General features: G+C 34.9%; 1 pseudogene; it reads left to right on the top strand.

The window, feature by feature from the left end:
* Positions 1-4811: 4811 nt before the first annotated feature.
* On the top strand, positions 4812-7564 carry LOC134739513 (UDP-glucuronosyltransferase 2B15-like; annotated as a pseudogene).
* Positions 7565-14285: the final 6721 nt, after the last annotated feature.

The following is a 14285-nucleotide window of genomic DNA, read 5'->3' as shown; positions in this document are numbered from 1 at the left end:
ATTCAAAAATTTCCATAAAACCAAAAGTTAGTCCAAATAGCTGAAGCATTCCTGAGCAAAGAGAACAAAGCCAGAGGCATCACATTACCCAACTTCAAACTATGTTATAAGGCTGCAGACACCAAAACAGCATGGTTCTGTTACAAAAACAGACACATAAATTAATGAAACTGAATACAGAACCCAGAAATACAGTAACAGACATATAGTCATCCATCACTAAGTCAACAAAAATAAGCAAAGGAGAAAAGGACTCCCTATTGAATAAACGATGGTGGGATAGCTTGCTAGCCATAAGAAAAAGAACGAAACTGGACCTCTACTTTTCACCATGCAAAAATTAACCCAAGATGAATTAAATGTTTAAATACAAGACCTAAAGCTATAAGAATTATTGAAGAAAATCTAGGAAATACCATTCTAGACATCAGCCTTGGGAAAGAATTTATAACTAAGTCCTTAATAGCAATTGCAACAAAACTCAAAATTCACAAGTGAGAAGTAAACTGAAGAGCTTCTGCACAGCAGACTATCAAGAGAATAAACAAACAACCTATTGAGTGGAAGAAAATATTAGCAAACTACACATCTGTTAAAGGTCTAATATCTAGAATCTATAAGAAACTTGAATAATTCAACAAGCAAAAATCAAGTAACCCTATGAAAAACTGGGCAAAAGAAGACATACAAGGTAGTTCTCAAAAGAAGACATACAAGGTACTTCTCAAAAGAAGACATACAAGGAACCAACAAACATATGACAAAAATGCTCAACATCACTAATCATCATAGAAATGCAAATCAAAATCACAATGAGACCGTCTCACACTAGTCATAATGGCTATTATTTTAAAGTAAAAAAAAAAAAAAAAAAATACCATATGCTGGTGAGGATCCAGAGAAAATGAAATGCTTATACACTGTTGGTGGAATGCAAATTAGTTTAACTACTGTGGAAAGCAGTTTAGAGATTTCTCAAAAAATAGGTAAAACAGAAGCACCATTCCACATAATAAACAAATTCACCTATTCTAAATAAAATGGAAATACAAATAGATTAATTTATTAACTCATTATTAACATAATTAAACGTAAACCATCTGGCTCACTCACTAAAAATCTATACTGTTTTAGTAAAATTTCATTGAACATATAGAAAGGTTAAAGGAAAAAATGAACCTGCTTACTGCAGAGTAGAGATCAGAATAGGTTCTATAAAGCCTCAGATGGTAAATATTTTTGGAATTTGCAAACCCTTTGGACTCCTGTGCCTACTCAACTCTTCCATTGTAGTACAAAAGGAGCCATAGACAATAAGGTAAACTCTGTACAAGCAAACAAAATCAACAAACTGTTAGCTAGACTAAGTAAGAAAAAGTGAGAACAGACCCACTAAATAAAATCAGAAGTGAAAGAGGAGACATAAAAACTGAAATTACAGAAACACAAATTATTATAACAGAATATTATGAACAACTATATACCAACAAATTGGAAAACCTAGATGATATTAATAAATTCCTGGACACATACAACCGACCAAGATAGACCCATGAAGAAATAAAAAACCTGAACAAACTAATAACAAGTAACAAGATTGAAGCTGTAAGAAAAAGTCTCCCATAAAAGAAAAGCCCAGTGTCTGATGGCTTCCAGTGAAATATTATTTAGAAAAACATAGCTGGGTAATAACTGGAAATGGTAGAGTAGAAAATATCAAAGCTCTATATTTCTATCAAGTATTTAAAATAATTAATTCTCCAAAAAATAAAAGAGGAGAAAACATAACCACCATTCAGTAAGCTCTTATGCTAAAAACCACACAATGGCTTCAAGTCCTGTCTTTTATATACCTGTGAATATAAGATGTTAATTTATATTGTCAGGGTAAAATTCAAGAGAACTCTGTTTTAGGGCCTTGTGAATTTCCTCGTGAGTAAATTGGGAAGGAGGCCATCTGGGGAGGTATGTGGCCTTCTATCTTTGCAGCTATCTGTTTAGGAATAAATGGGAGCCAGTTTTACATGCTTCATTTCCCAAGATTTCTCTTTGATACAGTGAGTTTAATGTCTCAAGATTTTTACTTTCTTTTCACACTAGCAAACAAAATTCAGGAACATATGTAAAGCTTAAATGCTATAAACAAATGAACTTTATTCCAAGAATGCAAAGTTATGCTAACATCTGAAAAAGCCAACTAATATATCATAACATTAGAATAAAGGAAAAAACTGCATAATCATTTCAATAACTGCAGAAAAACTTACTTAATGAAATTCAATATTCTTCATCGTAAGAACACTTAAGAAGAAGTAAAGGGGAACATTCTAAAACTGATCAATAATATCTATAAAAAAACAGCTAACATCACACTAAATTGACTCTTCTCACTTTCACTCAATATTGCAGCAGAACTTTCAGCCAACAAATCAGAATGAAAATGAAATAAAAGGAATCCACAATAGAAAAAAAGAAGTTAAACTATCTCTATTGGCATATATCATGATCTTATAATACAAAATTTTCACAAATCCACTAAAAAATATTCCAGTAAACCAATAAAACAAGATTTTGGGATACAAGGTAAATAAACAAAAAATCTACACAATTGCAATGGAAATTTAAACCAAAATAAATATTAAAAAGTCACCCTTATAATACCATGAAAAAATATAATTCTTAGCAGTAAGTTTAACAAAAAATTGTACAACTCTCACTGTGAAATTATTACCAGTGGTGGTTACTGCAGCAAGTATTTATGGTTCTGCAGCAACCTGAATTCTTGCCTCCTCAGAAGAATGAATTTGACTGAGGGGCATAAGGCAGAAAAGAGACCAGGACAAGTTTCAGAACAGAAGTGAAAATTTATTACAAAGGTTTATAGCAGGAAAGAAAGGAAAGTACACTTGGGATAGATCCAAGCAGCCATTTTGAAGGTAAAGTGTGGTGTTTGACCTTTGACTTAGGGTTTTACATGTTGGCATACTTTCCGGGTCCTTCTTCCCTTTTCCTTGATTCTTTCCTTAGAGTGACCTGCTGGCATGTGTGATGGCCTGCTAGCACTTAGGAGATGAGCATGCACAGTATGTTTACTGGAGTCATATGCATGCTCCCCTGAGGCATTCTTCCCTTTTCTGGAGCCCCCGGAATGTCGTACTCCACCATTTGGCCTCTTAATGTGCATGTGTGAACCCACTATCCCAACTCCTGAGATCTTATCAGGAAGCTGCTGATTACCAGATTTGATTTTTTCTATCTATAAGAAATCTGCCTTTCCCTGGCTGGCTGCAACCAATTATTGTTTTAGACAGTGTGACAACTGCCTGACCATTAACTGATGATCACCTGACTTTCCTGGTAGGGTGTGGGAGCCCTCTTCTGCCCTGTTTGTGTCTGACTAGCTAGCCACTCTGACAAAATCTACAAAACACTGTGGAAATAAGAACATCCAAATAAATAGAAAGGCATCTCATTTTCATTTATTGAAAGACCTAAAATTGTGATAATGACCATACTCTACTCCCCAAACTGATATACCAAATCAATGCAATCCCTATCAAAATCCCAGATTGCTTCTCTGTATAAACAGACAAGCTGATTCTGAAATTTATATACATATTCAAGAGACATACTAATAGCCAAAAGAAGCTAGGTGTAGTGAAACACACCTGTAATTCCAGCTACTCAAGAGGCTGTGTTGGGAGGATTGCTTAAGCCCAGAAATTTGAATCTAGCCTGGGCAATATAGTAAGACATGTATCTCTTAAAGAAAAAAAGCAAGAAAAAAAAATTTAAAAAAATACTGAAACAATTTAAAATTTTAAAAAAGCTGGAAAACTTACATTTCCTGCTTTTAAAGACAAATACAAATATACAATAATCAAGAGAGTGTGATACGGGCCTACAGATAGACATGTAGATCAATGGAATGATTTTAGAACATAGAAATATACCCATGCATTTAAAGTTTTTGACAAAAGTTTCAAAACAATTTAATGGGGGAAAGAATAGATTATTCAACAAATATAAGTGGGAAAAATGATTATCCATATACAAAATAATTAAGTTGGGACTCTCTACCTCAAATCACTTACAAAAGCTAATTCAAAGGTGATCAAAAACTTAAATGTAAGCACTAGAACTATGAAACTCTAATAATAAATAACAGGTACTAATTTTTGTAACTTGGAAATGGTTTGTGAGATATAAAATCAAAAATAAAAGCAACCAAATTAAAATTGATTAGTTGGACTTCATCAAAATCAATACTTTTGTGCTTCAATGAACACCATTAAGAAAGCAAAAGGACAGCCCAAAGAATAAAAGAAACAAGGAAATCATATATGTGATAAGGTTCTTATATCAAAAATATATTAAAAACACAAGTCCATAAGAAGACAAATAATTCAATCAAAATTAGGCAAAACATGCTCAACATGATTTCATATCAAGGAAGGGTAAAGCATAATGAGATATCACTTCATTCACACTGGCTATAATCAAATGAAATGTAATCCCAAGTGTTGGCATTGTTGGGAAGAAATTAAAATTCTTATACATTGCTGGTGAGAATGGAAACTGAAGCAACCACTGTGAAAAACAATCTGGAAATTCCTATGGTAATTTAGAAATTATATGGTAACAGACAATTCCTATGGTAATTTAGAAATTATATGGTAACTGCTACTTTGAATTGTAGCAGTTATACTTTCACTTGATTGATTTATCCTCAGATATAAGTATGAGAAAGACAGAAAGAAACAGCAATTTGAAAGGAAGCATTGCATTGCACCAGGAGGACTATGAAATCGATGTCAAATATTCTCCTGACACAACTCAGTTGTTACTTTAGCTCTGGGAGTTGTAGAAAGGTGCTGGTGTGGCCCACAGAATACAGCCATTGGATGAATATAAAGACAATCCTGGATGAACTTGTTTGGAGAGGACATAAGATGACTGTGTTGACATCTTCGGCTTCCATGATTATTGACCCTAGTAAATCATCTGCTATTAAATTTGAAGTTTATCCAACATCTCTAATTAAAAATAATTTTGAGGGTCTTTTTGTGTAACTGATCAATAGATGGATATATGATCTTCCAAAAGATGCATTTTGGTCATATTTTTCACAAGCACAAGAACTCTTTTGGGAATCTACAGACTGTGTTAATAATCTCTGTAAAGATGTAGTTTTGAACAAGAAAACTATGACAAAACTACAAGAGTCAAAGTTTGATGTCGTTCTTGCAGATGCCTTTGGTCCCTGTGGTGAACTGCTAGCTGAGCATGTTAAAGGCATGTCCTTTGTTGACAGTCTCCTGGCTACACACTTGAGAAGTATAGTGGAGGACTTCTATTCCCCACTTCCCACATACCTGTTGTTCTGTCAGAATTAAGTGATAAAATGACATTCGTGGAGAGGATTAAAAATCTAATACATGTGCTTTATTTTGACTTTTGGTTTCAAATGTTTGATACGAGAAGTGGGAGAAGTTTTACAGTGAAGTTCTAGGTAAGTCATCTTTCTAATCAATGGTTAATAAGTCCTAACTTTCCTTTTGCCTTTGAAGGTAAGCGTATATAAATATAATGTAAGAGGATAGTGTTTTTTAAATGAAATGATGAATTGCAAATGTAAGACGATCTATCAGTCTCACAAATGTTATAGAAATGTTGATATTATAGGCTCAGTTAGAACCCTTTGGTCATCACTCCTATAGGACACTACAGGAATTAAAAAAAAAAAACCTACAAAGTAAAGCACTTATGATTTCTTTAAGCAACCACATATGTATTTTACTATACTTTTTATCTTTAAAAAAGGCAATACATATATCAATAAACAACTTGATGAAGGCAGACATTTAGATGAGGAGCTACACATATTTCTAGCATAACTATTAATGCAGCATTGAGAAAGTTGTTTCTCTTTGTGTACCTCAGTTTTCTTATTTAAGTATTAAAATATTTTTCTCTATAAACAAAAGGATTTCTTCACAGTTGAGAGGTATACTGGCTCTATTTCAGAAACAGAAACCTAAAATTTGAGGTTTCTAGTGTTTATACATTCTTCACTAATAACTTGGAAATTATTTGCTTTGTGAACTAAAACCTTGTTGAAAGTGAACATTCAAGTTTTTAATATATATTTTATTAAACTACTTCTCTTTATTAGGGAAAATATGGGCCAAGTTAAGGGAGAGCACGTATCTCTGTTTCAATAAATTCTGAAAATATACTAGCTATCATTTTTAAATATATGTATTTTACAACTAATATTGTTAAACTCTTAACATGAACTAGAAGCAGTAGTATGTTCAAGGATTTCAGCGATACTCTCAGAAAACTCACAGTTCACTTGGAGAACCAAGGATCAAGGGACTGACTTGATAAATTGTGGAAATGAGATTGTGCACTTCGTAGAAAGCTGTTTCTATGAGTATAGTGAGATGAATTCATCCTGGAGCTCAAAGAGCTGTTTAAATGTATATTGGTTACTACTGCCGCTTTAGAGAGGAAACAAATGCATATTTAAGTCCATAGTGGCTTATTTTAATAACTATTTGTGATTGTGAATATACTAATGTTACATTAATTATGTAATTTCCTCTTATCTGAACACTTTGCTTTCCTTATATATAAGTAACATGCAATATATGAAAATTGCTATGCCTATATATAAAAAGATATGTATATATTTATTTTATTAATGTACATTATTTGAGACAATGGGGAAAGCTGAAATGTGGCTCATTCAAATGTACTGGGACTTTGAATTTCCTCGCCCAGCACTCGTCGCTTCGAGAAGAGATCTCAAAGTCATTGATAAAGTGAGTCCTCAATAATGTGCAGGAATAGGTGAAAAGATGAGGGGGAGAGGAAAACACAAAAAGAAGAGCAGGTAGTGAAGTAAAGGCAGCTCCTAAGATTTCTAATTAGTATGCAGGAAAAAGCTGAGTAAAGTAATAGATGATGCTAGAGAGGTAAGTTGAAGCAATATAATTATAAGGAGATCAAAGTGTCTATTAAGTGCAAAGGGGAGCTACTGCACAGAGTTAAGAAATGGAGAGATATAATCAGATTTCCTTTCTTTTAAAAGCTCTCAATGTTGTCAATGGATTATATTGCAAACAGGCCAGATTGTGAAAAGTGGAGATCATTTAGAAGATTTTGCATGAGTTTATGCAACAGATAATGGAAAAGTGGACTAGAATGTTGATAGAGATAATTATGCCTACTTCTATAATAATGGCAATTACTTCCTATTGTGTTGTGTTGAAAATATATTTAATACAGATAAATCACTTAAAATGTCTCTGGTATATAGTCAGTGATTCAAATAGTAGTAGTATTGTTATGATTTTTATTTTTGTTATTACTATTAATAGTATCCATTAGTTAACATATGCCACCCACTTGAGATATAATTCCTCTATTAATAGGAATGGTTTTCCAACACATCAAGGTTCTCCAGCAAAGTCCTAGAGAACAGATCCCCTGTGGACTTGTTTAAATATAGATGTTTGGGCAGTCAGATGAACAAGATGAAATGCTAACGGTGTAAGGGTTAAGGCTTTTCAAGGTACAGTATTCCTCAACCACATAAATGTGTGCCACTGGAATATTCACAGCCAAAGCCAATGCTTACTTGCTTTCACTCTAGCATTTAAAACATTAGTCAGTGAGATCCCAGAGGTTTATATCTTAGAGCATAAAAGGGTCAGCTTACTCTTTTAATGTTTTCTGCCTTATGCCAAGCCTATAGGACACCTTGGTAAAAATCTCTGGGAAACCTGGGACTCATCATCACAGCTGCCTGAGAGAGAAGCACAAAAAAAAAAAAAAATGAGCAATGGATGTATAATAAGATCTAAATAATGTCTACCACTTGCATCTGAAAACTACACTGAGATTTACAAAAGAATTCTGTCAGGATATAGTATGATCTTCCTTATGAAGAAACAAAAGAACCTCATATATTTTACTTCAATGTTATTCTTTTGAGACATAAGTAGAAAGCAAGCATTCCTCACTAATTTATTATATAATCTTTAAGAGATCTTTTTGTCTACCTTCTTATTAGCAGCAACAGAAAACTGAAATCTTAGTCGATTTAAATCCCAATGTTTATGCTGAATGAAAATTGCATAGGTTCTATGTGGTAATTTCTTAAAGGACAAAGGCACAGGTAAGACCAATGAAAATTCTATGTGCTCTAACTTTATTCTCAAAATATTTTCCCATTCACATTAGAGGAAAGTGATGGTGTCATTAGAAGGGGGAAGAAAGTAGGTGGAGAAGGAAGACAAGGGCAAGAATGACTATTAGTACAATAGTGATATATACTAATACTAGCTGTTGTTATTCATTTGCAGAAAGTATGTTCGAATCCAAGTCAATAGTTGCGCAGCCTGTCCTCTAATTCTTTCTTACATAAAATAATTGTTGCCACAAATTTGCTTGCTTTCCATTATGTATTAGATTCTCAGATAATGTTTACATATTTTAAAAGAATCAGACACTTGGGGAAAAGTATTAAGTATTATAAAAATGCATATAGACATTGGCTTCATAATATACTCATATGAAACTATACAGAGAACAACTAAATCACGATGGTCAGATTCAATATTTGTGGCAGACATTCATAAAATAAACACTGGAGATAATTCAAATATCTTACATTGAGAAATGATTTAAAATGTATACAATGTGTGTACCATGCCATTACAATTATTTTATCAAAAAATGTTAAATTACACTGTCAGCCATAGTACAGGTATTGTTGAATACTACGGAACAAAATGATGAACAGCACAACATCACAATTTTTGTGTCAGAAGAAAAGGCATGTGCAACAAGATAAAAAAATTTTATATACATGTAATATATGTACATTGAGTTATATAAATAGAATAAAACCATAATGAAAGCACACAGATTTTATAAATGAAATTTATTTTTTTCTAAATTTTCATAATTTCACAAAATTTCTTACACTGATTTTATATTATTCTGATAAAGATGTCACAGAATGAGATCAGTGGTGAATCTATTAACAGATATTTCATTACTTCAATATTGGGTGGATGAAGAAGACTCTAAGCAGTGAGCCTGTGAGACAAAACATTGAACACATCATATTAAATGTGGCTACAGATAACTTCAATTACACAGAGTACCCAGGTGCCCCATGAATTACCTGGAATAATAGTATAATGACTGCTATTAAAACTGATGTCATAAGGTTAAAATTATGTTTTTGAAAAATACTTGGCAATATATGATCTGCATGGACAAAGTCAGATTTTTATTTTTGTAAACAATAGTTTTAAAAGAATGTTTACCCTAATGATTAGGATCTGAAAGTATGTTTCCATTGGAAAGGAAACACCATTATTTTACAGAGAGAGAAAAAATGCATTTTTTAAAAAAGGAACAGCAACAAAAGATGAGCATATAATTTTGACATAATATTCACAAAACTTTTGACTTTATGTTTCTTTCTTAATTTTTTTTTTTAAACTTATAGTTTAGGTTCAGGGGTAAAAGTGCAGGCTTCTAATATAGGTGATCTCCTGTCATGGGAGTTTGTTCTGCAGACTATTTCATCACCCAGGCACAAAGCCTAGGACCCAATAGTTATTTTTTCTGATTCTATTCTTCTCCCCAACCCTCTACCCTCAAGTAGACCCCAGTGTCTGTTGTCTCTTTGCATCCATGTGTTCCCATCAGTTAGCTCCCCCTCATAAGTGAGTACATGCAGCATTTGGTTTTCTGTTCCTGTGTTAGTTTGCCAAGGATGATGGTCTCCAGCTCCATCCATGTTCCTGCAAAGGACATGATCTCATTCTTTTTTATGGCTGCATAGTATTCCATGGTGTATATGTACCACATATTCTTTATCCAGTCTACCATTGATGTGCATTTAGGTTGATTCCATGTCTTTGCTATTGTGAACAGTGCTACAATGAACATAAATGTACATGTGTCTTTATGGTAGGATGATATATGTTCCTTTGGACATATATCCAGTAATAGGATTGTTAGGTCAAATGGTAGTTCTGCTTTTAGCTTTTTGAGTAATCACCACACCTCTTTCCACAATGGTTGAACTAATTTACACTCCCACCAACAGTGTATAAGTGTTCCTTTTTCTCTGCAACCTCACCAGTATCTGCTATTTTTTGACTAATTATAGCCATTCCAACTAGTGTGAAATAGTATCTCACTGTGGTTTTGATTTGCATTTATCTAATGATCAGTGGTATCTCACTGTGGTTTCAATTTGCATTTCCCTAATGATCAGTGATATTGACATTTTTGTTCATATGCTTGTTGGCTGCTTGTATATCTTCCTTTGAAACGTGTCTATAGTGATGAACCAAGATGGCCGAATAGGAACGGCTCTGGTCTGCAGCTCCCAGCATGGTCAATGCAGAAGATGGGTGATTTCTGCATTTTCAACTGAGGTACCTGGTTCATCCTACTGGGACTGGTTGGACGGTGGATGCAGCCCACAGAAGGCAAGCTGAAGCAGGGCAGGGCATTGCCTCACCCCGGAAGTGCAAGGGGTTGGGGGATTTCCCTTTCCTAGCCAGGGGAAGCCATGACAGACTCTACCAGGAAAATTGGGACACTCCTGCCTTAATACTGTGCTTTTCCAATGGTCTCAGCAAACAGCACACCAGGAGATTATATCCCGTGCCTGGCTCAGCAGGTCCCATGCTCACAGAGCCTTGCTCACTGCTAGCACAGGAGTCTGAGATAGAACTGCAAGGCAGCTGACTGGCTGGGGGAGGGGCATTCGCCATTGCTGAGGCTTGAGTAGGTAAACAAAGCATCCAGGAAACTCAAACTGGGTGGAGCCCACTGCAGCTCAAGGAGGCCTGCCTACCTCTGTAGACTCCACCTCTGGTGGCAGGTCATAGCTGAACAAAAGACAGCAGAAACTTCTGCAGGAGCTCTTGTAGGGCAGGCCTGGTGGTGACAAAAATCTCTCAGTATTTCCTTTTCCGTAAAGGATTTTATTTCTCTTTTGCTTAGGAAACTTAGTTTGTCTGGATATGAAATTCTGGGTTGAAAATTTTTTTAAGAATGTTGAATATTGGGCCCCACTCTCTTCTGGCTTGTAGGGTTTCTGCAGAGAGATCTGCTGTTAGTCTGATTGGCTTCCCTTTATGGGTAACCCAACGTTTCTCTCTGGCTGCCCTTAACATTTTTTTCCTTCACTTCAATGTTGGTGAATCTGACAATTATGTGTCTTGGGGTTGCTCTTCTCCAGGAATATCTTTGTGGTGATCTCTGTATTTCCTGAATTTGAATGTTGCCCTGCCTTGCTAGGTTGGGGAAGTTCTCCTGGATAATATCCTGAAGAGTGTTTTCCAACTTGGTTCCATTCTCTCCATCACTTTCAGGTACACCAATTACACATAGATTTGGTCTTTTCACATAGTCCTATATTTCTTTGATGCTTTGTTCTTTTCTTTTCACTCTTTTTGCCCTAATCTTGTCTTCTCACTTTATTTCATTGAGTTGATCTTCAATCTCTGATATCCTTTCTTCTGCTCAATTGGTTCAGCTATTGATACTTGCATATGCTTCCTGAAGTTCTCGTGCTGTGTTTTTCAGCTCTGTCAGGTCATTTATGCTCTTCTCTAAACTGGTTATTCTAGTTAGCAATTTGTCTAACCTTTTTTCAAGGTTCTTAGCTTCCTTGCATTGGATTAGAACATGCTCCTTTAGCTCAGAGGAGTTTGTTATTACCCACCTTCTGAAGCCTACTTCTGTCAATTCATCAAACTCATTCTCCATCCCATTTTGCTCCCTTGCTGGTGAGGAGTTGTGATCCTTTGGAGGAAAAGAGGCATTCTGGTTTTTGGATTTTCAGCCTTTTTGCACTGGTTTCTCCCCATCTTCATGGATTTATCTACCTTTGGTCTTTGAAGTCAGTGACTTTCAGATGGGGTCTCTGAGTGGGCATCCTTTTTGTTGATGTTGATACTACTCCTTTCTGTTAGTTTTCCTTCTAACATTCAGGCCCCTCTGTTCCAGGTCTGCTGGAGTTTGCTGGAGGTCCACTCCAGAACCTGTTTGCCTGGCTATCATTAGCGGAGGCTACAGAACAGCAAAAATTGCTGCCTGTTCCTTCCTCTGGAAGCTTCATCCCAGAGGAGCACCCACCAGATGCCAGCCAGAGCTCTCCTGTATGAGGTGTCTGTCGGCCTCTACTGGGAGGTGTCTCCCAGTCAGGATATAGGGAGGTCAGTGACCCACTTAAGGAAGCAGGCTGTCCCTTATCAGAGCTTGAACCCTGTGCTGGGAGATCCACTGCTGTCTTCAGAGCTGCCAGGCAGGAACATTTAAGTCTGCTGAAGCTGCGCCCTCAACCACCCCTTTCCCCAGCTGCTCTGTCCCAGGAGGTGGCCGTTTTATCTATAAGTCCCTGACTGGGGCTGCTGCCTTTTTTTCAGAGATGTTCTGCCCAGAGAAGAGGGACTCTAGAGAGTCAGTCTGGCCACAGTGGCCTTGCTGAGCTGTGGTGGGCTCTTAGTTTTTAACCAAAAAGTTTAAAGGTAAAAAATAATAAATTATTAAAATATTTTTAAAAGCTTATAGAATAAGAGTATAAAGAAAAAATATTTCTGTATGGCTGAAAAATATGTTTGTTTTTAAGCTAAGTGCTATTACAAAAGAGTCAAAAAGTAAAAGAAATTTAAAGTTTATAAATTAAAAGGGTTACAGTAAGCTAATTTTTCATTGAAGAAGGAAAATTGTTTACAAATTTAGTGTAGCCTAAGTGCATGGTGTTTATAAAGTCTACAGTAGTGTATAATAATGTCCTATGCCTTCACATTCATTCACCCCTCACTCACTGACACACCCAGAGCAACTTCTAGCCCTGAAAACTCCATTCATGATAAGAATTTTATACAGGTATACCATTTTTTAATTTTTTATATTGTATTTGTACAGTAACTTTTCTATGTATAGTTACGTTTAAATACACAAATGCTTCCCACTGTGTTACAATTCCCTGTAGTATTCAGTAAAGTAATATGCTGTACAGGTTGTAAGTTAGGAGCAATAGATTATGCCATACAGCCTAGGTGTGTAGTAGGCTACACCATGTAGATTTATGTAAGTACACTGTATGATGTTCACACAACAAAATCATGTAACAATGCAGTTCATGTACCCCTGTTGTTAAGCAATGCATGACTGTATATAATATTCTCAAGTACATTAACATTTTCCAAGATAGGCCATTGCTAGGCCATATCTCTCAATAAAAGTACCAAAATCATACGAAGTGTGTCCTTTGAACATAATGGAATTGTGTTAGAACTCTTGAGTCTGTATGACTGTGTGTTTTAGAGATTTGTTCATTTCATCTAAGTTATTATAATTTGTTGACATACAAGTGCTCCTAATATAAAATTATAATTCTTTTATTTCTGTATGATTGGTAATAATGTCTTTACTATTATATCTGACTTTATTATTAAAATGTGAATCATCTCTTATATGGGAGTTCAGTCTAGTTAAAAGATTAGTCATTTATCTGACATTTTGAAAAAGTGCAATTTTGGTTTTGCTGATTTGCTTGTTTTTTACACACTATTTTGGTTATCTCAGCAGTGATTAATTGAAATATTCAGTAGAAACCATACTTTAAGTACCATACAATCATTCTGTTTTTCACTTTCAGTACAGAAATACTTGCATTCTCATGTTTATTGTAGCATTATTCACAATAGCCAAAATATAGAATCAACCTACATGTCCATTGGTGGAAGAATAAAGAAATACACACATTGGACTACGATTCAGCTTTAAAAAAGAAGGGAATCGTGTCATTTGTGACAACAAAGATGAATCTGGAGGATATTAAGTGAAATAAGCCAAACACAGAGTGCTGATTACTACATGATCTCACTTATATGTGGAATCTAAAAAAGCTGAACTAATGGAAGCAGAGAGTAAAATAGTGGTTGCTAGAGGCTGGAGTGTGGTAGAAATGAGAAGATATTGGTTAAAAGGTACAAAGTTTCAGTTACATAGAAGAAATAAGTTCTGGAGGCCTATTTACAGCATGGGGACTACAGTTAATAATAACGTATTGAGTATTTTTAAATTATTAAAAGTAGATATTGCTGAGTAGATATTAAATGTTCTTTTAAAAAATAGTAAGTATTGAGGTAATGAATACATTAATTAGCTTGATTTAATAATTTCACAATGTATACATATATCAAAACATCAAATTGTACACTGTAACTATA

This window comes from Pongo pygmaeus, chromosome 3, assembly GCF_028885625.2.
Source record: "Pongo pygmaeus isolate AG05252 chromosome 3, NHGRI_mPonPyg2-v2.0_pri, whole genome shotgun sequence".
NCBI lineage: Eukaryota > Metazoa > Chordata > Mammalia > Primates > Hominidae > Pongo > Pongo pygmaeus.
The sequence above is the reverse complement of the archived record's forward strand: the minus strand, read 5'-3'. Positions and strand labels throughout refer to the sequence as shown.